We start from the raw sequence: 23476 nt of genomic DNA, 5'->3' as shown, positions 1-23476 counted from the left end.
GGCACCTCTGCTGTCCTTTCTTCCCGATTTTGTGCCCTGGCTCCGAGATGCCCTGATGGATGTCCTCTGGGGCCCCCCTGCCTGCGGCAGTCGCTTCCAATCCTGGGATGTGGGCCCTGGAGGCCACCCAGGATGCCTGTGCTGGGGTGGCTGTCTTGACCTAATAGAGAGCCAGACCTGCCTGGGGAACAGAGCTGCTTCTCCCAGGTTCACCTTCCATCAAGCAACTCCAACAGGAGCCCTGACCCATCCTCATCTCCCTCACACCCCATCTGTGGGTTTCCAGACCTTTCCTGGAGATGGTTGGGCTCAGAGGCAGGTCCCACAGGACCTCCTCGCTCTTCTCTCTCTGCTCTGCAGGACACCTCCTGACACCTGACGGCTCAGGCCCAGCAGGAAATGCTTCTGTGACTCCAACACAAGAGGGATGCCCTGCGGCTTGGCATGGAGGTTCTAATAAGTCTGACCCTGGGGCATATTTCACATGGCGCCCTCTGTTGGGGACGCCTGGGTGACTCAGTCAGCTAACCATCCGAATCTTGGTTTCAGCTCAGGCCGTGATCTCATGGGTGATGAAATCAAGCCCCACGGTGGGCTCTGCGCTCAGCACAGAGTCTGCTTAGGACTCTCTCCCTCTGTGCCTCCCCCCATGTGCATGTGTGCATGCTCTTTCTCTAAAAATAAGTAAATAGGGACACCTGGGTGACTCAGGGGTTGAGTGTCTGCCTTTGGCTCAGGTTGTGATCCTGGGGTCCTGGGATAGAGTCCCACATCGGGCTCCCCTCAGGGAGCCTGCTTCTCCCTCGGCCTATGTTTCTGCCTCTCTCTGTGTCTCACATGTATAAATAAATAGAATTTTTTTAAATAACAAAAATAAATAATAAAAATAAGTAAATAAATCTTAAAAAAATAAAAAAGGCAGTTGCATTATTTGCAGCCCTGATGTTGGATTAAGCACAGTAGCCCACATGGAGTGTAAGGGTTAGGGAGCACACTCTCCTTTCACGGAACTGCTTTGCACTCTCTCCAAAGTATGTGGTGGCTGGCGCTTTCATGGGATATTCTCTCCATACAGGGAGTTCATTGATCTTCCCCAGATTGTTTGCATCTTTCTTCTTAAGGGGGAAAAAAATTCTTCAAACGCTTTTTCTAGAAAAATGCTCACTTTGAGTTGTGCTCTCCAGACAGGGCAAGTTTACATAAAGGCAATACTTTTGTGAACAATGACCAGTTTTCATTGATCTTGAAAAATATCCTCTATATTTATGTGGCAGATATGCCTGTTGTGTGCCAGGCTCGGTGCTGTGCACTCAGGATATAACTTCCGGGGATCCCTGGGTGGCGCAGCGGTTTGGCGCCTGCCTTTGGCCCAGGGCATGATCCTGGAGACCCGGGATCGAGTCCCACATCGGGCTCCCGGTGCATGGAGCCTGCTTCTTCCTCTGCCTGTGTCTCTGCCTCTCTCTCTCTCTCTCTCTCTCGGTGACTATCATAAATAAATAAAAAATTAAAAAAAAAAAAAAAAAAGGATATAACTTCCTTTTTTTTTTTTTTAAGATCTTATTTATTTATTCGTGAGAGACAGAGAGAGAGAGAGGCAGAGACACAGGCAGAGGGAGAAGCAGGCTCCATTCAGGGAACCCAACGGGACTCAATCCCAGTTCTCCAGGATCACGCCCTGGGCCGAAGGCAGGCGCTAAACCACAGAGCCACCCAGGGATCCCCAGGATATAACTTTCTAAAAGGCTGAGGAAAGTGAGAAGAAGGAAATGAAGGGTGTCCTGGATGGAGGGAACAGCCTGTGCAAAGGCTAGGAGGTAAGAGAGAGCCAGACCTGCCTGGGGAACTGAAGGACCAGTGTGGCTGGAGGGAGGCATGCAGCCAGGGTGAAGGAGCTCCGAGGGGACAGGAGAGAGTTGAGGGAGAGAGTACAGGACACTTGGGGTGGTTCAGGAGTATGGAGGCCACTGAGGAGAAGGATGAAAAGAAGGAGATCCATCCAATTAGCAGATGGAAGTTCAGAGTCTGGCTTCAGAAGGGCCTGAGTTTCAAATCCTGGTTCTGCTGCTGAGTGATCTTAGATGAATTACTCAAGCTCTCTGAGCCTCAATCTCTCCAGCTGTAAGATGAGGGTGATCACAGCTGTGAGCCCAGCACCCCACGCAGCCCATGGCTGCCAAGGGCAGGCCCTTTGTCTAATTCTGTCACTGCTGTATCCTCACAGCTAGAGACTAATAGACACTCAGCAAATACGTGTTGAGTGAATGGAGATATGGACAGAATTTTTTTTTGAGGGGGAGCAACCAGTATCAACTAGGGGTCCCTCTTCACTATGGAAGACAGGGGTAAGAGAAATAGCTAAATCAATAATCAATATACTACCTGCAAGCACAAGGAGTTAAGTAATTTACATACATTAGCATTTCCCCTCCAGGTGAGGGACTCAATAAATTGCCCCTGAGGCACTGGGTTGCTCAGGGGATGAAGCGTCTGCCTTCAGCTCAGGTCATGATCCCCGAGTCCTGGGAACAAGCCCCACATAGGGTTCCCTGCTCAGGGGGGAGTCTGCTTCTCTACCACCTGCCTCGTGCTCTCTCTGTCTCTCTCTCTCAAATAAATAAATAAAATTTTTAAAAAATTGCCCAGGGTCTCCCAGAGAAATAGAAAGCACTGCATCCAGGCCCTTGGATCCTAAAGACTCTGAAGTACAACCAGGATGCCCAGTGCCACCAATGTCATGTTCCACAGGGACTGTGCTCACCCTGCTGGCCACCAGCATGTGACTAAGCTACATGCAGGCATGTGGGGTATGGTGGCCCAGAATTCAGTGGTCCCCACAAAGGGCCTGGTTCCAAGGGCCTTACAGTCCATCCACAGCTATTCGTCAATCGCCTTTTTTGTGTGTCACCTCGGATACAACCCTGAGCAGGAAGCACATAGTCCAATCGCACAGGTCGGGGTGGGGGTGGGGGGGAGGGTTGGGGGGGATTGGGGGCGGGCCAGACATCAAAGCAGGAATTCCCAGTGGGTGGAGACCCAAGGAGGGTCTGGACCCCAACAGGCAAGCTGAATGTCCTGGCAGCAACAGTGGTCGACCTACTGGAATACTTCAGTGTCACTTTCCCTGGTGTGGGACCCACCACACCTGCCTTGTCACACTCACCAATGACAGGGTTAGGGCCAGGCCAGCCTGGGCAGTGGGGGAGGCTGCGGGACCCCAGTGCAGGCTGCACCAGCATCCATTCTGGTTGGTTGTACTTGCTCTGGGCGGCTGTGATATTTTATATATTAACCCCACACGCAGGGGCTGAGAAGGGGTCCTGGCATGCTGGGCGGGGAGGAGTGACCAGCAAGACTCCCTGACAAAGGGAAGGATATTCATTCCAGCGATACCTGGGCTGAGTGAGTTTAGGTGGATGAAGAGCGAGGGGCAAAGAGCAAGCCAGGTGGAAGCATCCACAGCTGCAAAGGCTCATGCTGCTGGTGTGGGAGTGGAGGGAGGGAGTTGGTGATGAAGCTGGAGCTGGGAGCTGGGTGCGGCTGGAGCTGCTGGGTCCTGTGGGCCAGGGGAGGAGGTTTGGCTTTATTACAAGGTCAGTGCATCAGAAGGGGTTCCAGGCAGGGGAGGAGCCGGGCTTAGTGGGAGGAAGGACAGCGGGCCAGGGGGTGGGTTGGAAGGGAGGGTGTGGCCTAGTGGGGGCAGAGGTGGTAAGGATGGCCCCAAAGGTCAGGTCGAAGGTCGGGGCATGAGATAGAGAAGGAAGCTCAACCCCACAGGCAAGTAGAGGTGAAATGGGTGGGCAGGCGCCCCTCCCCAGTTTGTCCCCACCTATCAGGGTCCTGGGACCCGGTGCTCAGGCAGCAGCCCTTTGGTGCCCCCAGGGCCCGCCCAGAGAGACCCTCCTGGAGCCTGCTGTGGGTTCTGAGGCTCGGCCCCCTCGCCTGGCGGAGTGGGCAGGTGTGAGCAAGGCCGCCTCCGACCCGGCTCCCCAGAGCGCCAATTCCGAAAATGACAAATGGAGACCCAATAAGAAGGTTGGAAAATGGGCACCTCTGCGCCTCCCTGCGTCTATTGCAGGGTTTGGAAATAGCTGAGCTGGAAGGAGAGCTGCTAGGAGGGGTGCCCGCTTGGGCAGAGGAGAGGCCCGGAGACAGGATGCGGGTGCTGGACACACACAAAGGTGGTGGCGGGGCGGCCTGAGCTGAGGATGGGGAGCGTGCGAGCCGCGGGCTTTGAGGAGCAATCCAGAAGCCCCTGGCCACTCAGCCACCATCTGAACACCCCCTTCTGTCCTTACCACCCCCCCCCCCCGCCCACCACCGAAAAGAGAGAGAGAGAGAGCAAGAGAAAGAAGGAAAACAAAATATCTCCAGTTGTCGAGACAAGAGGAGAAAATAGAGGCAAACATCCATAATTTTCTCTGTGGGGCTTTGCAGTAATTGAGCCATTTGGATAAAAATAAAGGCAGCGGGCCCCTTAGGTAAGAAGAGCTTTTGCAATCTAAGAAGCTTGAATTATGCGTCTTGTGTCACTTGAAATCCCCCGTCCCCCCCCTTCCACGGGCGACCCAAACCACTTTCCCTTTTCTTATTATTTTTTTAAGTACCCTGTCAAATGTCGTCTGTAGAGCAGAGAATTTCAGCTGTCACAACTAATTTCAATTTTCCCATGTACTTTCCCCTGCTTGGTGGCCCGCGGGGAGGGGCCTGCCGGGGGCCCCCTTTCCCTCCCTCCTGCATCCCCTTCCTCTTGATTTATCATTATGGTTATTTCAAAACCAGATTTACATCAGACGTTTGTTTGGGGAGTGTTTAAGGGCTGCAGTTTGCTCCCGTGGGAGGCTGGGCCTGGCCTGGTGGGTTTCCAGGTGCCCCTCCAGCCTCCTAACACAGGTGCCCCCACCTCCACCACCCTGAGCCACTGGGCAGGACGTGGGCCTCAGACACCACCTCCTCAGTTCTTGAGGTTGTGGCTGAGCTGCGCAACCATGGAGGCCTCCCTGGTAAAGGGGAGGGCCAAGAATCACCGCCTGCCCCACACCCCATTCTTCTTTTTAACGTCTTTTTCCTCAACTTCTTTCCTCCTCATTCATGCATTAATTCAGTAGGTGTTGATCCAGGGCCACTTCCTGCTGGGGTGCTGGGTGCCCCAGAGTGCGTAGGGCACAGGATCCTTGCCCTTGAGGAGATGACAGTCCAGTGGAGTCAGGGAGACAAAGAGGAGATAGATTGGCACAAAGCATCAGGTGTGCTGGCTGGTGGCTGTGCAAGGACAGTGGGACACAACGGACAGGGGGTCACTGTCACCTCGGCTGCTGTGAAGCCTTGGCCGTGGAGCCCTGCTTGAGCTTACTTCTGGAAGCGAGTGGATGCCTGCTTGTGAGTGGATGCCTGCTTGTGAGTGGATGCTTGCTTGCTGAACCACTCAGGGAAGGGAGTTCCAGGCTGAGGGAAAAGCACAGGCAAAAGCCGGTGTTCTGAGTTTAATTGTGTCCCCCTGCCCCATTCATGTGTTCGAGTCCCGGCCCCCAGGACCTCAGAACATCACCTTGTTTGGAAATGGGATCATTGCAGATGTCACTCGTTAAGCTCACACTGGGACAGGAGGGGACCCCAATCCAACAGGAGTGGACAGAGATGCATACAGAGGGAGAAGGCCAAGGGAACATGAAGGCAGAGATCGTGGTGATGCTTCTACAAGCCAATGAATGCCGGCGACTGCCAGCAGAGCCCCAGCAGCTGAGGAAGAGCCAACAGGTCCTCCCCTAACCCCACTGACACCCTGATCTCAGACTTCTAAACTCCACAACTAAAAAAAATAAAATAAAATAAATAAATAAATAAATAAATAAATAAATAAATAAACTCCACAACTGTGGGACAATAAATTTCTGCTGTTAAGCCATTCAATCTGTGGGACTCTGTCACCGCAGTCCCAGCAAACAACTACAAGTGGAGACATAGAACGACCCATTCTGAGAGGGCCTGTCACACAGCAAGGTGGGTGCTTGGCGTTCGAGCGAGTGTGACTGGGGTAGAAGGACCTGATCCTGCAGAACTGGGGATGCGGTGTGGAGGGCAGTGGGGACTACAGGGAGCTCAAGGGAGCACTTTAGGCAGGAAGGGGGTAGGATGGGATGAGCTTTGCTAACCAGGAACCCTGGTGATGGGCAACGGATGACACGGGCAAGACATTCCCTTGTTTCCCCTTCCTCTTCCACACATACTCTGGAGGCCCAGCCTGAATTTCCTCATCGGTGTGTTCTGGGGCCCAGGACAGAGCCTATCTGTCCTGATGCAGCTCTTACCCTGGTGGTCTCAGGTCAGTGGCTCTTCCTGGCACACCTTGTGTGCAGAACAGTTTATTTTCTTTTTTTAAAGGTTCCATTTATTTACTCATGAGAGACACACAGAGAGAGAAAGAGGCAGAGACACAGGCAGAGGGAGAGGTAGGCTCCATGCAGGGAGCCCGATGTGGGACTCGATCCTGGGTCTCCAGGATCAGGCCCTGGGCTGAAGGTGGTGCTAAACCGCTGAGCCACCTGGGCTGCCCCAGAACACAGTTTAAATGAGGGAGCTGAGTGACAGCGTGTCCACACCGGGACACCCCTACCACGCAGCCGGGGTGTGAGAGCAGAGGCTACCACAGGAGACACAGTTCCCGAGGACCAGCATCGCCAAACAGGCACCACGACGGACAGACCAGGCGGTGGCCGTCTTCACAGAAAACCCCACGGGAGGATCTCCTTCCTGCTTGCATCACAGTCCAGTGTGAGGCAGGGTGTCAGGTGTAGACTCTACTCGGGTGGGCCCAGGGAGGAGAGGGCTCAGACACACACACACAGAGGCAGAGACATAGGCAGAGAAGCAGGCTCCATGCAGGGAGCCCAATGTGGGACTTGATCCTGGGACTCCAGGATCATGCCCTGGGCCAAAGGCAGGTGCTCAACCACTGAGCCACCCAGGTGTCCCTGCTGCTAATGTTTGAAATCCCTTCTTAGTGGTATCATCTTTTCCATTTCTAATGGTATATATTTGCTGTTCTTCTCTTTTTTTCTTTTTAGATTGGTTTTTATCTTTTTTTAAAAAAATATTTATTTATTTGAGAGCAAGAGTGTGTGCACGCAGGTAGGAAGAGGGGCAGAAGGGGGAGAAAGAGAGAGAGAGAGAGTATCTTCAGCAGACTCCCTGTTGAGTGCAGAGCCTGATGCAGGGCTCTAACCTGTGACCCTGATATCATGACCTGAACTGAAATCGAGCCTTGGATACCCAACATATTGAGGCACACAGGTGCACCTAGGTTGGTTTTCAGAAGCCAACTTTTTAGTATATAGAAGTTTTAAAAATTGTGGTAAAATACATATCACATAAAATTTTTTATCACATAAAATTTACCATTTTAACCATTTTAAGTGTCCAGTGGCATTCAGTCCATTCACATTGCGGGACAACCATCCCCACCATCTCCAGAAATTTTTCATCTTGCAAAACTGGACGTCTGTCCCCCTTAAGCGATAACTCCCCATTCTGTCTTCCCCTCAGCCTCAGGTACCCTCCATTCTCCCTTCTGTCTGCATTAATTGAATAACTCTTGGTATCTCACCTACATGGAATCACACAGTATTTGTCCTTTTGGGTCCAGATTCTTTCACTTAGCATGATGTCTTCCAGGTTCATCCATAGTGTAGCAGGTGTGACAGTTTCTTTTCAGATTGAATACTATTCCATTTCATGGATGTACCACATTTTGTTTATGCATTCATCCATCCGAGGACCCTTGGGTTGTTCCCACCTTTTGGCTACTGTGACTAGTGCTGCTATGAACAGACACACATAGAAGCTGACTTTTGAAGCCACTGCAGGGGAGGGGGGGGGAATGGGAGGTGTATGGGGAGGTGGGGATGGGGATCAAGATCTCCCCCTACTGGTTCCTTGTTGGGGGGAATCAGGATTAGGGGAACCAGCGGATAGTCCTTGTTATCTTCTGTGGGGATGAAATGAAGCTCAGAGAGGACAAACAACACATCTGAAGTCACAGAGCCAGGAAGTGGAGGAGTCAGCATTCAAACCCAGAACTCCTGCACGATGCACAGCTTCCCAGGACCTCCGCCATTCTTGTCCGTCCTTTCCTGAAGCCCATGAGCAGTGCTGGTGTCTGCTCAGTGACAGGCCTGTAGGTGGTTCAAAGCAATCCTGGAGAGGGTGGCTCTTAGCATTGGGCAAACGGGCTGTGGGAGTCTGAAACCCACTTTGTTCATTACAAATGAAAAGCAGATGTGATTGTAAGTGCTGTGCTTCAGCTGCCAGGGCTGGATAGAGCAGAGCCCCCGTGAGCAGTCACACCAAATAAAACGTATTATTTAGGAGTGATTGGAAGGCAGACAAGCTGAAAACATTGTGCACGGAAAGGCTACCGTTATCCACCCATGAGCAGCAAAATCACTTTCCCTGGCTCATACGTGGATTCACATTTAGGGCAATTTCCCTCATGGTAGCGCAGCTCCATGAGCAGGCTTGGGCTTGTGGATAAGCGATTTCCCAGCCGAATGACTTCTAGCCCCAGCGCAGAGCACGGGGCTTGGTGGGGCTTGGCTCCCCTGTGTCTGCCCCAACGCTGTCCCTGGGGATGTCATCCCAGAAGCAGTTCCTCAGCACTAGAGAGTCATTTCCCCAGTTTCTGTTGGGATGAGAAGAGTGGGCAAAACCTTGACCCCATGCGTTAGTTGAGTAGTCACTCTGTGTGCCATAACCAGTAGGCTGCAAAGCTGCAAAGCTGCAAAGCAGCAAGCTGGGGCTCAGAGAGGTTAAGATGCATGTCCAAGGTCACACAGCTTCCCCAAGGAGCTCCTAAACGTTAGGAAGGCAGAGAAGGCAGGTGCAGTCCTGCGTGGCACTGGTGCCCCCTGCACAGATGTTCAGAGGGAGCAGTGTGGCACTGCCCTGGTTATGATACATGACTTGGGGGGTCCTCAGGCCCTCAGAAGGCAAACAGTAGGAGGGCTCCAGAGACCCTTGCATTAGAACCCAAAACTAGGGGTCTGAGGCATGGCCACAGGCTGGGGGATCCTGACAGTTGGTGCTGACACAGGTTTCTCACACTGTGGGTAGAGGCAGTGCCAAGTCTATAGCAATAGGCAGGAGGAAGGCTACAGGGGCCAGGAGCTGCCAACTCGAGTTCTCCCAGAAAGAACAACAGGGAGTCCAGATCCTAGGGACTGAAGGGCTGGGGTGCGAACACCGCCCTAACTGCAGACACATGCATACAAGGCATGTGGCACGGATTTATGAGCACCCAGGATGTGCCGGGCCCTTGGAGCTCACCCTCTGGCTGGATGTTGCTGTAGAACAACCAAGATAAACCATTCACCAAGGTGTACTAAGCATAAGCAGTGTGCTGAGCACTTCGTGAGAGTTGTACTCTTCACCCTCTTAAGAGCCCAATGTGTGTGTGCGGGAACCTGTTCACAAGAGCAGGCCAGCATCGCCCAACAGGCACCACAACGGACAGACCAGGCAGTGGCCAGGCCCCTACTTCTTGGTCTCCTCTTTCTCCTGGTTCCACCCACGTTCTTGGTATGAGCTTCTTGATTCCCAGGAAGTATGGACCATCCTTGCTCTCAACACATGCACACTGCCCCCGCCCACCCCCGCCCCCCGCTCGAGGGCCCCCTCCTGCAAAAGGCAGCTTAGCCTGGTGGGTAAGGGTACACTGTCTGGAGTCAGAGTGCCCACAGCTGGATCCCACCACCACCACACCCTCCCAGGGAGGCAACTGGACCACTCTGAGATTCCGTTTCCTCAAGGCAAAATCGGAAAATGATGGTTCCTACCCATGGCATATACTGGCTGCTGTCCACCAAACTCTTTCCCTCCTCCTCCTTGGAGCTCCCAGTGGGACTGTGCTCCCCAGGCTCCCTGTGCCTGAGTTCTGGCCATATGGATGGTGGGAGGATTGGCTCCCAAAATGTCCTACCCCATTCTTTCCTGAGCCCTCTCCTCCCTGGGCCCACCCGAGTAGAGTCTACACCTGACACCCTGCCTCACACTGGACTGTGATGCAAGCAGGAAGGAGATCCTCCCGTGGGGTTTTCTGTGAAGACGGCCACCGCCTGGTCTGTCCGTCGTGGTGCCTGTTTGGCGATGCTGGTCCTCGGGAACTGTGTCTCCTGTGGTAGCCTCTGCTCTCACACCCCGGCTGCGTGGTAGGGGTGTCCCGGTGTGGACACGCTGTCACTCAGCTCCCTCATTTAAACTGTGTTCTGGGGCAGCCCAGGTGGCTCAGCGGTTTAGCACCACCTTCAGCCCAGGGCCTGATCCTGGAGACCCAGGATCGAGTCCCACATCGGGCTCCCTGCATGGAGCCTACCTCTCCCTCTGCCTGTGTCTCTGCCTCTTTCTCTCTCTGTGTGTCTCTCATGAGTAAATAAATGGAATCTTTAAAAAAAGAAAATAAACTGTGTTCTGCACACAAGGTGTGCCAGGAAGAGCCACTGACCTGAGGCCACCAGGGTAAGAGCTGCATCAGGACAGATAGGCCCTGTCCTGGGCCCCAGAACACACCGATGAGGAAATTCAGGCTGGGCCTCCAGAGTATGTGTGGAAGAGGAAGGGGAAACAAGGGAATGTCTTGCCCGTGTCATCCGTTGCCCATCACCAGGGTTCCTGGTTAGCAAAGCTCATCCCATCCTACCCCCTTCCTGCCTAAAGTGCTCCCTTGAGCTCCCTGTAGTCCCCACTGCCCTCCACACCGCATCCCCAGTTCTGCAGGATCAGGTCCTTCTACCCCAGTCACACTCGCTCGAACGCCAAGCACCCACCTTGCTGTGTGACAGGCCCTCTCAGAATGGGTCGTTCTATGTCTCCACTTGTAGTTGTTTGCTGGGACTGCGGTGACAGAGTCCCACAGATTGAATGGCTTAACAGCAGAAATTTATTGTCCCACAGTTGTGGAGTTATTATTTATTAAAAAATAAATAATAATAAAATAAAAAATTAAATAAAAGGAAAATGTGAGACAAATATAGGATACCTATGTGACCAGGAAAGGGGAGTCAGACTGCCTCTAGTCCACTCCAGATACTTCCACTGTTAGCCCAATCCATACCACCCACCCACCCCACACATATACCCCACATAGACAATTCTAACCATATCCCTAATTTAGGGGACCAGAAGCCCTGAAATTTTAGAATCTCTAGAAATCTCTGTGTAACAAACAAAGCACACATTCTAACAGTAACAGTTCTACAGACCTTGCCATGTCCTTTCCCTTCATTGCTAGCAGTGAGGCCTCTGTGCCCAGTTGATTCAGTGAGATACTCATCACTGCTCCCCACCACACCCATTTCTATCTGCTGACTCATGCTTCTTTCCAATCACAGACATCAATTATAGGCTTTCTTTCTTTCCTTTTTAAAGATTTTATTTATTTATTTGACAGAGAGAGAGCATAGCAGGAGGATCGGCAGGCAGAGGGAGAGGGAGAAGCAGGCTCCCTGCCAAGTAAGGAGCCCAATGCAGGGCTCGATCCTAGGACCCTGGGATCAAGATCTGAGCTGAAGGCAGACACTCAACAGATTGAGCCACCCAGGCACCCCAGTTGTAGGCCTTCTTTGTGGTTTGGCTATTATCTTACGTCCTTTGTGACTCTTACCTAGATTTCATTTCCAGCCCTATGCTAGCTATCTTTTCCCTGATATCATGCTCAGCTCTTGAGAATCTGTTATTGAAGGCAAAGATCTTTCAGAGGCCCTGGCCTCAATAACCCATCCACAGGAGAGCCTTTGTTAGATGAATGGATGAGTGGATGGATGGATGAATGGATGGACAACAGATGGGTGGATTGATAGATGGATGGTTGGGTGGATGGATGAACAAATGGACAGATGGATGGATGGATGGATGGATGGGTGGATAAGTGGATGAATAGGTGGATGGGTGGATAGATGGGTGCCTGGATGATTAGACAGGTGGAAGTAAGAAAGTTTAGCAACCAAATGGTTTTGTATTAGTCTAGCCAGGGAAGAAGATATGTCTGTCCAAGGTTTAGGTAAGGATGGAGGAGGATGACTGTGTCCTATAGGAGCACATATATTCTTGAAAGCTGTGTGAACATGATTCTTTTGAATTCATCCTCTTCTATCAATTCTGTTTCTTTTTTACATCCTTGAATATTTGTGTGTCACCATTTGTAGTGGACAAGAGTTGATTATTTCCACTGCATCCATTTTTCTTCTGTTAACAGTTATCTTTCCCTTGGTGAATTGATCTCTTCACTCACACTCAAGATCTATGGCTCCGAGATCTCTGAGATCTCTGAACTCTATGGCTGAGATCTATGGCTCAAATCCCTACCCACCGTCCAAGATGACTCATGTAATCTCCTTTGCCAACATATTATTATGAAAATTTTCAAACGTAGGGGGAAAATTCAAAGGATAGTGAATACCCATTAACCCACTACCAAATTTTACCATTAGCATTTTATTACACTCGCTTTATCTCATGTCTATCCTGTACCCATCCCTCTATCTTGCAATTAATTCACTTCACTTTTGGTTTATTTGAAAGTAAATTGCAGACATCAATACATTTCCTCATATACATGTGTCATTGACTAGAGTCCAATATTTGTTTTCATGTTTTTTTCTTTCTAAAACTTACATATCTTAACCTTAAAAATAAAACAGCCCATTGTTATACCAGAAAAATTAGTTTAGTCAGGAAGAGCAGATAATTATAATTTGGGACAAGCAAACCATAGCAAAACCATAGTCAAATCCAGAGAACAAAGGAAAGGAACTTCTCTTTTATAAAGTAAAGGGGGTAGGAATGCCTGGGTGGCTCAGTGATCGAGCCTCTGCTTTCAGCTCAGGGCGTGATCCCAAGGTCCTGGGATCAAGTCCCACGTCAGGCTCCCTACAGGGAGCCTTCTCCTTTTGCCTGTGTCTCTGCCTTTCTCTCTGTGTCTCTCATAAATAAATAAATAAAATCATATATATATGAATGAAAGGGGGTAATTGAGAGGGACTGGTATAGACAAAAAGTCCACTGGAGTAAACTGGGAGTTTGAGGTGTAGTGGCTTTGCTTTGGCTTAGTAGTGACAGTATCTCATCGGATAGGCTGCTGCCAGACAAAGAGAAAAATCTTTCATACTGTTGGGGTAGTAAAATATAGGTTTCTTCCTGTTTTTTTTTTTTTAATAAAGAATTTTTAAAGACTTATTTATTTAAAAGAGAGAAAGAGGAGAATACACAAACCGGGTGGAGAGGAAGAGAGAATCCCAAGCAGATTCCATGCTGCATGCAGAACCCAACATAAGGCTCAATCCCACAACCCCGAGATTATGACCTGAGCTGAAACAAAGGGTCAGATACTTAACTGTGCCACCCATGCACCCCTAGGCTTTTTCCTATTGGTGATTCAAGGTGTGTCTCTTTTTTTTTAATTTTTATTTATTTATGATAGTCACACAGAGAGAGAGAGAGGCAGAGACATAGGCAGAGGGAGAAGCAGGCTCCATGCACTGGGAGCCCGACATGGGATTCGATCCCGGGTCTCCAGGATCACGCCCTGGGCCAAAGGTAGGCGCTAAACCACTGCACTACCCAGGGATCCCCACAAGGTGTGTGTCTTGCTATTGGGGTCTGCAATTGATGATGAGTGGTAGAACATAAGAACCTCCCCTTCTAGCTTCATGACTCCATTTTAAACAAGGCTTCTTTGATTCCATATCACACATGCAATAAAATACACAAACCTTTACATTTGCTGAGTTGTGTATATACCCTGTAATGCAAAACTCTATTAATATGTAGGATATTATCATCACCCCAGAATGTCCCTTTATGCCCCTTTCCAGTTAATCTCCACCCTCAATTTTCAGAAGCAACCACTATTTTGACTTTTCACCTTGGGCTGTTTCCAGTTTTAGGCTGTTCTAATGCCACTATGAAAATTACCATTCAACTTCTTTTGTGAACACAAATTTTCATTTCTCTTGGGTAAATATGTAGGAGTAGAACTGCTGAGTGATAGAGTGAATATATTTTTAGATTATTAAGAAACTTCTGCTCCTTTTTTTCTAAGTGGTTGTACCATTTTTCATTCCTAAGAATGATGTGAAAGTTCCAGTTACTCCATAATCTTATCAGCATTTGGTGGTGTCAGTCTTTTTAGTTTTAGCCTTTTGGGTAGGTGGGTAATGGTTTAGCTTGCGTTTGTTTAATGGCTAAGAATTTTGAGCACATTTTCTTGTTCTTATTGACCATTCATTCATCTTCCTTTGTGACATGTTAAAAAAAAAAAAACCTTTTTAATTTTTTTTTTATGGGCACCTGGGTGGCTCAGTTGGTTAAGTGTCTGCCTTTGGCTCAGGTCATGATCACAGGGGTCTGGGATCGAGCCCCACATCAGGCTCCCTGCTCAGAGGAGAGTCTTCTTCTCCCTTCCTCTCTTCCTCTGCCTCTCACCCAGCTTGTGCTCATGCTCTCTCAAATAAGTAAAATATTTTTAAAAATATAAATATTTATTCATTTATTGCCTATTTCATTTTTTAAAATTTTCCAGCTGTGGGATATACATTTTTATATATTATATATTATTTATATATTTCATATATATAACATTATATATTTATATTTATGTTTTATGTATTTTTATATATAATTTATATATAATATATAAAATATAATATATATATTAGTCCTTTGTCAGATGTATGTTTTGTAAATATCTTTTCCCAGCCTGTGGCTTGCTTTTTTATTTTTTTTTTGAGAATTTATTTGAGCCAAAATTGATTCCAATTGGGCAGTGCCAAACTGAAAGTGGTTAGGAGTGCTCCCACCTTTCTATTTTCTTAATGGTGTGTTTTATGAGCATGTAATCAGGGTCTACACCGATTAGTAAATCTCATTGCCTTGGTCACAAGATTATTTCAGCATGAGTACGTGATCCAGTCAAGCCAATGAATCATTTTCAAGGACTGTTGAGACAAAAATAGACATCATTTTGGCCAGACATGAGCCTAAGGGGATGCCATATCTATACCTAATCTGAAAATGGATTCAAGACCAGGAAGCAGAGTCCAGAGGCAGAGAGACGAGGTCCCAGTGACATTGTCCATGTACCTGTATCATGCTCCAGTTGAAACCGTTGTCCATAGAGATCCCACATTTTCCTTCACTCATGCTGTTCCTTTCACCAGGAATGCCCTTCTGCCACAACCCCAAATGTCCAAGTGGCCCATCTGAAATCCCACCTTCTCTATCAAATTTCTTGATCTCTCTCATTTTTTTCTGTGCTCATCATGAACGGACTTCCTCCTCTTCTGGGTACTGAATATTATTATCTCTTAGGATACATATTTATAATGACATCATCATCATTATTTTACAAAACTGTATTGGTAGAGATTTCTAGAAGTGGGAGTACAGGGACATAATTTTCTACCTGAGGCATTTTTTAAAGGATTTTATTTATTTATTCATGAGAGACACAGAGAGAGAGAGGCAGAGACACAGGCAGAGGGAGAAGCAGGCTTCATGCAGGGAGCCTGATGTGGGACTCGATCCCAGGTCTCCAGGATCATGCCCTGGGCTGAAGGTGATGCTAAACCACTGATCCATCAGGCTGCCCTGCCTGAGGCATTCTTGAGATCACTGCATTTATAAAAGCAACTTTGCTTTTGTATTTAGAAAAAAAAAAAAAGATTTTGAAGCCCATTGAATGAATGAGTGAACAATTGAGTCTATTTATTAGATTTCATTCTACTCCCACAGTTGTACAGGGATGCAATCAAGGCTCTATTCCCCTTTTGATAACCTTGCCACTGTCTCCTCTCCTTTTTACTTTGTTTTTTTTTTTTTTTTTTTTTTATTTATTTATGATAGGCACACAGTGAGAGAGAGAGAGGCAGAGACACAGGCAGAGGAGAAGCAGGCTCCATGCACCGGGAGCCTGACGTGGGATTTGATCCGGGATCTCCAGGATCATGCCCTGGGCCAAAGGCAGGCGCCAAACCGCTGCGCCACCCAGGGATCCCTTTTTTACTTTGTTTTATTTCTCCTTCAATTCTCCTTCCCTCCTGAAAGCCCAAAGCAACAATCAAGGATGGCTAAGGTAGAAAGACTTACGGGTCTTCTCTTTTTACATCTTTAGTGACCATCTCAATCTTCCTATGACCCTCTTCGTTTTAGTACCAAAAGTCCCACATCCTGGAAATCCTTCATTCCCAGGCAAGCCTGAATGGTTGATCATCCTCCTCACCTCTCCCAAAGCCCTCTGACTGAAGGGAAAACTTCATTGATTTCTGTGGTAGGTAGAATTCTAAGGTGACGTGCAAAGCTCCTGTCATCTGGTATAGACATCCTGTATAATCTCCTTGCCTTGAGAGTAGATGAGATCTGGGAATATGATGGAATAACATTCCTATGATTAGGGTTTTTTAAAGATTTTATTTATTTATTCATGAGAGACAGAGAGAGAGAGGCAGAGACACAGGCAGAGGGAGAAGCAGGCTCCATGCAGGAAGCCCGACGTGGGACTCGATCTGAGACCCCAGGATCATGCCCTGGGCTGAAGGCAGACGCTCAACCTGCTGAGCCACCCTGGCGTCCCTATGATTAAGTTACTAATCAGTTAACTTTATATTAATCAAAAGGAAGATTATCCTGAGTGGGCCCAACCTAACCAATTGAGACTTCAAAAAAAGATGAAGTGTCAGAGAAAGGTGTTCTAACTTGTCATGAAAATCCAGCCTCCTTGAGCTCTACAAATGCAAAGAAATTAATTCAAAAACCTCACGCGGAGTGCCTGGGTAGCTCAGTCAGTTAAGCATCTGCCTCCAGCTTCTGTCAAGATCTCAGGATCCTGGGATTGGAGTCTCCTCCCATTGGGCTTCCTGCTTAGGAGGGAGTCTGCTTTTCCCTCTCCCTCTCCTGCTCCCCCTGCTTATGCACTCTCCCTCTCTGTCAAATAAATGAATAAAATCTTTAAAAACCCCAAAACCACAAGAGGTTGGGCTCCAAGCCTCTGATAAGACCTCAGACACAGGAGTACTTTGATTTCAACCTTAAGAAAGCCCAGGAAAGGGCAGCCTGGGTGGCTCAGCAGTTTAGTGTCACCTTCAGCCCAGGGTGTGATCCTGGAGTCCCAGGATCGAGTCCCATGTCAGGCTCCCTGAACGGAGCCTGCTTCTCCCTTTGCCTGTGTCCCTGTCGCTGTCTCTGTCTCTCATGAGTAAATACATAAAATCTTACAAAAAAAAAAAGCCCAGGAAAAAACCCAGCTATAGTGTGACACAATTTCTGACCCACAAAACTGTGATATAATAAATTGTTTTAAGTTGCTAAATCTGTGGTTATTTGTTACACAACAATAGAAACCTAATCTTATAAGGGCACTCTTCCATATAAGAGAAAGCTAAGTGGCTGTGGCAAGTGTCTCAACTCATCTGAACCTTGATGTCCTTATCTATGGAACAGAGATGTCAATGTCCATCTCTTAGGAGTATTATAAGCATTAACTGAGGCGGTGTATATCAGGTGTTTAGATGCATATCAGGTGTTCAGAATGGGAAGGCACTCAGTAAATAGGAGAGGAGGGAGGTGAGAGAGGGTTTCTTCACGTATTCCTTGGAAATCCAAGCCCCCCGCCCCACCATCAAGCAGATCAGATTCTGTCTCCCCTGGATGTCAGCTGAACACTTGTAAAACTTGAACAGCAAAGGTCAGTGTCTGTATTTGGTTGTACTATGCCTTGACTCCCTTCCTTTGTTGGATAAAGCTCTTTTTTAAAAAAAGATTTTATTTGTTTATTCATGAGAGACACACAGAGAGAGAGGCAGAGACACAGGCAGAGGGAGAAGCAGGCTTCATGCAAGGAGCCCAGCATGGGACTTGATCCCAGGACTCCAGGATCACACCCTGGGCCAAAGGCAGGCACTAAACCGCTGAGCCACCCAGGGATCCCAGGATAATGCTCTTCTTATCTCAAGTGGCAACTATTTTGCTAGAATAACAACCAACCCCCAGATAGTTAGTGGCTTGGGGAATGTGGTCCATAGGGCAATTCCTGTTGCTAGAGAGAGACATTTGGTGAGACTCTACCTCAGGACCTCCCCATGAATAATTATGGAATGGCCTGGTACATCAGATATCATAACCATGACAGACTAAGGGTGAAATGCAACATTCTCTATCAATGAGCCAACCATTATTTCCCAAGTACTCACTATATACTAAGTGCTGAGGGGAATAGAGGTAAGCCCTGAAGGGACTTATCTTCCTACAGAGCTAATATGGGCTCATCCCAAAAAAAGGACATCAATCAAAATTCAATTTCATTGAGAGGCCCCTGGGTGGCTCAGTCACTTGAGCATCCAACACTTGATTTCAGCTCAGGTCATGATCTCAGGGTCGTGATATCAAGCCCTGCATTGGGCTCCACACTTAGCATGGAGTCTGCTTGAGTTTCTCTCCCTCTGCCCTCCCCACTCCTGCTTGCTCTCTCTCTCTCTCTCAAATAAATAAAAATAAATAATTCAATTTTATTGAAAGCAGGGACTCAGATATTTGTACTCATGTTTACAACAGCATTATTCACAATAGCCAAAATGTTAAAGCAACCCAAGTGTCTTTTGACAGATGATACATAAATAAAATGTGGTATATACATGCAATGGAATATCATTCAGCCTTAAAAAGGAAGGAAATTTTGACACCTACTACAACCTGAATAAACCTTGAAGACATTATGGTAAATATTATATTTATCACTATGGAAATAAGCCAGAAAAAAGAGGACAAATGTTATAGGATCCCGCCGCCATGAGGTACCTAGAGTACTCAAATTCATAGAAACATACAATGAAGTGGTGGTTACCAGGCCCTGGGAGATGGGAAAATGAGGAGTTAGTGTTTAATGGGCAGAGAGTTTCAATATGGAAAGATGAATATGTTCTGGAGATGGATGGTGGTGGTAGTTGCACAGCCTTGTGAACGTCACTGAATTGTAAACTTAAAAGTGGTTAAAATTAAGTTAATTTCTATGTTACATGTCTTTTACCACAATATAAACATTAAAATTTATTTTTTTATTTTTTTAACATTAAAATTTAAATATTTAAAAATCTTTAACGCATTAGATTCCAAAAGACAAAGTATAATAATACTAAATGTCAGCAAGGATTAAGAGAAGCAAGAGTTCATTTTTAGCTGATGGAATATGTGTCCCACTTTAGAGATATAGTTTCCATGTTGGAGAGCAATTTGGCTTTAGCAAGCAAAGCTAAGGGGCATTTTATCACTCTGGTTCCTCAGCAACTTCACCTTTGGGCAGATGTTCTGGAGACTCAAATACAAAGAGACAAGTTGGGGAAGACTTATTGCAACATTGTAACAGAGAAAAAGAAACTATATGGTTATCCACAGGAGAAAGAATACATAGTTTCTGGTTAATTCATATGGTGGAATGGATTGAAAGTAACTGATGTATGGCTGCATATGTGGACTTGGATAAACCTCAAAAATACATGTGGGGCCAGAAAAAAAGACTCAAATTGCAGAAGGATACATACTGCTTGACACCATTTATACGATGTTTAAAAGCATTCACTGTATATACACACAAGAATACAACATCCATTAGCACGCAGATCACCAAATTCAGGAGGACAGTTACCGCTGGAGAGGGAAGGAATAGAATAGGATGGTGGAGAGTTACACAGGATTCTTCACTAGTAACCGCAGTGCTGATTTCTTATGTTGATACTGGGTAAATGACTATTCACTACATTAGTCTATCTACTTTTTTGTATGCCTGAAATATTTCATACTACAAAATAATAAGGTGGGGATTTAAAGAATATGATGGGACATTGCCAAAGCGTCCATTCATTAATGTCTAGAAATAGTTGTTCATTGAACACATCCTATGTGCTCGATGCTGGAGATACAATAACAACATGGATACAATGCCATCTCCGAAGCTCATGGTCATGTGAAGGAGACAGGTATTAGTCAAATAATCAGAGGAATGAAAATATAACTTAAACTAAAATAGGTGCTCTGGTTTTGAGGTAGGAAACTGAGATAGTTTTCTATAAGTAATCTAACAAGCCCAAGAGGAACAGCTTAAAGATGTTGACATTGGGGGATGCCCAACACCCCAGCTGGACCATACTACAGTGAAGCTCAGAGTCACAATTCTCACCTACCCAGAGGCATGAGCAGACCACCATATATTCCCAAACATCTGAGAAAAGTCTAACATGAAAGATAGAGACCACAATGCCCACTTATATACATGCATACAGAAAATAACTGAGAACAGTGACCTACAAGCAACATACTCTATGTAGAGAGAATAAACTTTGTAAAAAGTACTATAATCCTCAAAAAAATACTATAATTCTCAGAGAGATAAGAGAAGGTATTCCATCCAAAGAACAAGAAATGTGTGTTTTTTTTTTTTTAAGAAAGGATTGTTGGGAGAGCAAAGAAAAGCTCTTGTGATTTAAAAACATGACAGCATAAATAAAAAAATGCTACAGAATGATTTAAAGAGGAAATTGAGGGAATAGCCCAGAAAGAAGAGCGAAGAGAGAGATAGAAAGTAGGAAATAGAAGACAATTAGAGGACCAGTCCAGGAGATCCAGTATCCAAATAGTAGAAGTTCTAGAAAGATGAATAGAGAAAGTACTGAGGGAAATCCTCAATTAAATCATTCAAGACAATTCCAAAATTGAAGGACATAAATTTCCACGCCAAAAGGGCAACTAGAAAGAGCCAACATGAAGGATATAAAATGACCCACTCCAAGACACATCACTGTGGAATTTTAGAACACTGGAGAGAAAAAAAAAAAGATGATTCTATAGATTTCCAGATAAAAGGAGGGGAAAGTTTAAAAAAGGATTATGTATATCAGAATAACATCAGTCTTCTCAGCAGTAGCAATGCTTGCTAGAAGATAAGGAAAGAATGCCTTGTAAATTATTATCCCAATCTAAGATCCTATATCCATTTGCTCTAACCATCAAGGGTGGGAGCTGAAAAATGAGCTAGAGATGTGTCCTATTGTCAGCAAGGATTGGGACAGCTCTAGATGGAACCAAAGATACCACTTCAATTCTAACATAGCATTGGGGGGGAAACTCTACCCAAGGGATAATACTCAAGGATTTGATAAGTTGGGATTCATCCACCCAACATGCTTCAATGTCACTTGTGGACCAGATGCTTGGTGATGGGAATACATACAGTAATTTCTCTTGGGAATCTGGATACATCATTTGACTTCTCTGTGCCTTACTTTCTCCACTTATAAAATGGATCTGATGCTCATCTATGTTGAGTCACAAATATGATAGAAAGGAGAAGAGGCTATAAGTTAATTTCAGCTCCTCAATAGGAAGATGATGAAAAATATGAATCCAATTATTTCTTTGTATATTATCCAATTATTTCTTTCTGTATGCCTCTATAACAGGCACTGACTTTTGTCTGCCCAGCAAACATTCTACTTCATTCCAACTCCCATTCCAACTTCAAGGTTTTAGGTTTTTTTAAGATTTATTTATTTATTTGAGAGAGACAGAGAGAAAGTGGGGGGAGGGACAGAGGGAGAGAGAGTGAGAGAATCCTCAAGCTGACTCCCCAATGAGGGCAGAGCCCGATGTGGGGCTCAATCCCAGGACTCTGAGATCATGACCTGAGCCAAAATCAAGAGTCGGCCACTTAACCAGGCTCCCATCACCCCAACTTCAAGGTTGATGATGAGCTCCACTCCTAGACACATTTGGAATTGGCTTGGAATGAACACCTAGCCTTTATGAGCCAATCAGAATTGTGCCCTGGGGGATACCTGGGTGGCTCAATGGTTGAGCAACTGCCTTCGGCTCAGGGCTCAGGGCACGATCCCGGAGTCCTGGGATTGAGTCCCGCGTCGGGCTTCCTCCATGGAGCCTGCTACTCCCTCTGCCTATGTCTCTGCCTCTCTCTCTCTCTCTCTCTCTCTCTGTCTCTCATGAATAAATAAATAAAATTTTTAAAAAAGAATCATGCCCTGGAATTCCGAAACTGGAGCTAACAAAGTCAGCTTCTCTTCAGGTGGCTGGAAATGATGTTGTGTAAACTCCAGTGCCATGTGCTTCAATATTCAATATTCAAATTTTTATTACAGTAAAATACATATAACATAAAATTTTGCTATTTTGACCATTTAAGTGGACAGTTCAGTGGCATCAGGAATGTTTTGCATTGTTGTATGACCATCACCACCATCCGTCTCCAGAACTTTTTCATCTTCCCAAATGAAAACTCTGTCCCCATAAAACAATAACTCACTGTAAATGTTTACTTACCATATGATCAGCTATTTTACTCCTGAGTATTTACCCCAGAGAAATAATAATGTATGTCCATATAAAGACTGAGAGCCAAATTGAGTTATAAAAGACAAAATCAGAAACTGTCCAAATACCCCCTAACAGGTAAGCAGATAAATAAGTAGTGGTATATCCATTCAATGGAATACTTTTTAGCCAATGAAAAGGAACAAACTGTTGATACACAGCACAACATGGATGAACTTCAAAATAATTACACTACGTGAAACAACTCAGAAGAGTATATACTGTGTGCTTTCACTCATATAAAATTCTAGAAAATACAAACTAATCTAGAGTGACAGAAAATGGATTAGTAGTTGCTAGGCAGGCCAGTGGAGCGGAGCTGGAGAAGTGTGGAAAGGTAGGCTAGAGGAATCACGAGGGTACATGAGGAAACTTTTGGTGATGGTGTATACGTTCATGACCTTGATAGTAATGATGGCTTCACAGGTGTGTATGTATGTGAAACAATATCAAGGTGCATACCTTAGATATGTCAGCTTATTGTATATCAAATTTAAATCAATAAAGCTTTTTAAAAATATTTTATTTATTCATTCATGAGAGACACAGAGAGAGAGAGAGAGAGAGAGAGAGGCAGAGACACAGGCAGAGGGAGAGGCAGAGGGAGAGGCAGGCTCCATGCGGGGAGCCTGATGTGGGACTCGATGTTGGGACTCCAGGATCACGCCCTGGGCCGAAGGCAGGCGCTAAACCACTGAGCCACCCAGGGATCCCCAATAAAGTTGTTTTAACAAATAACTAGGACAGCCCGGGTGGCTCAGTGGTTTGGCGCTGCCTTTGGCCCAGGGTGTGATCCTGGAGACCTGGGATTGAGCCCCACGTCGGGCTTCCTGCATGGAGCTTGCTTCTCCCTCTGCCTGTGTCTCTGCTTCTCTCTCTCTCTCTCTCTCTCTCTGTCTCTCATGAATAAATAAGTCTTAAAAAAAAAAAAAACTAGATGCTAGAGACAGAGAATGTGCCCTCAGTATTTTAAAGAAGAGTTCCTTACAATCCAGAGTTCTATAACTAGCTAAAGCATTAATTTTATTCTAGTGGAAGAGACAAATAATAAATAATTGCA

The sequence above is a fragment of the Canis lupus genome, chromosome 9 (assembly GCF_003254725.2).
Source record: "Canis lupus dingo isolate Sandy chromosome 9, ASM325472v2, whole genome shotgun sequence".
In the NCBI taxonomy this organism is placed as follows: domain Eukaryota; kingdom Metazoa; phylum Chordata; class Mammalia; order Carnivora; family Canidae; genus Canis; species Canis lupus.
Note: the sequence above shows the minus strand (reverse complement) of the source record.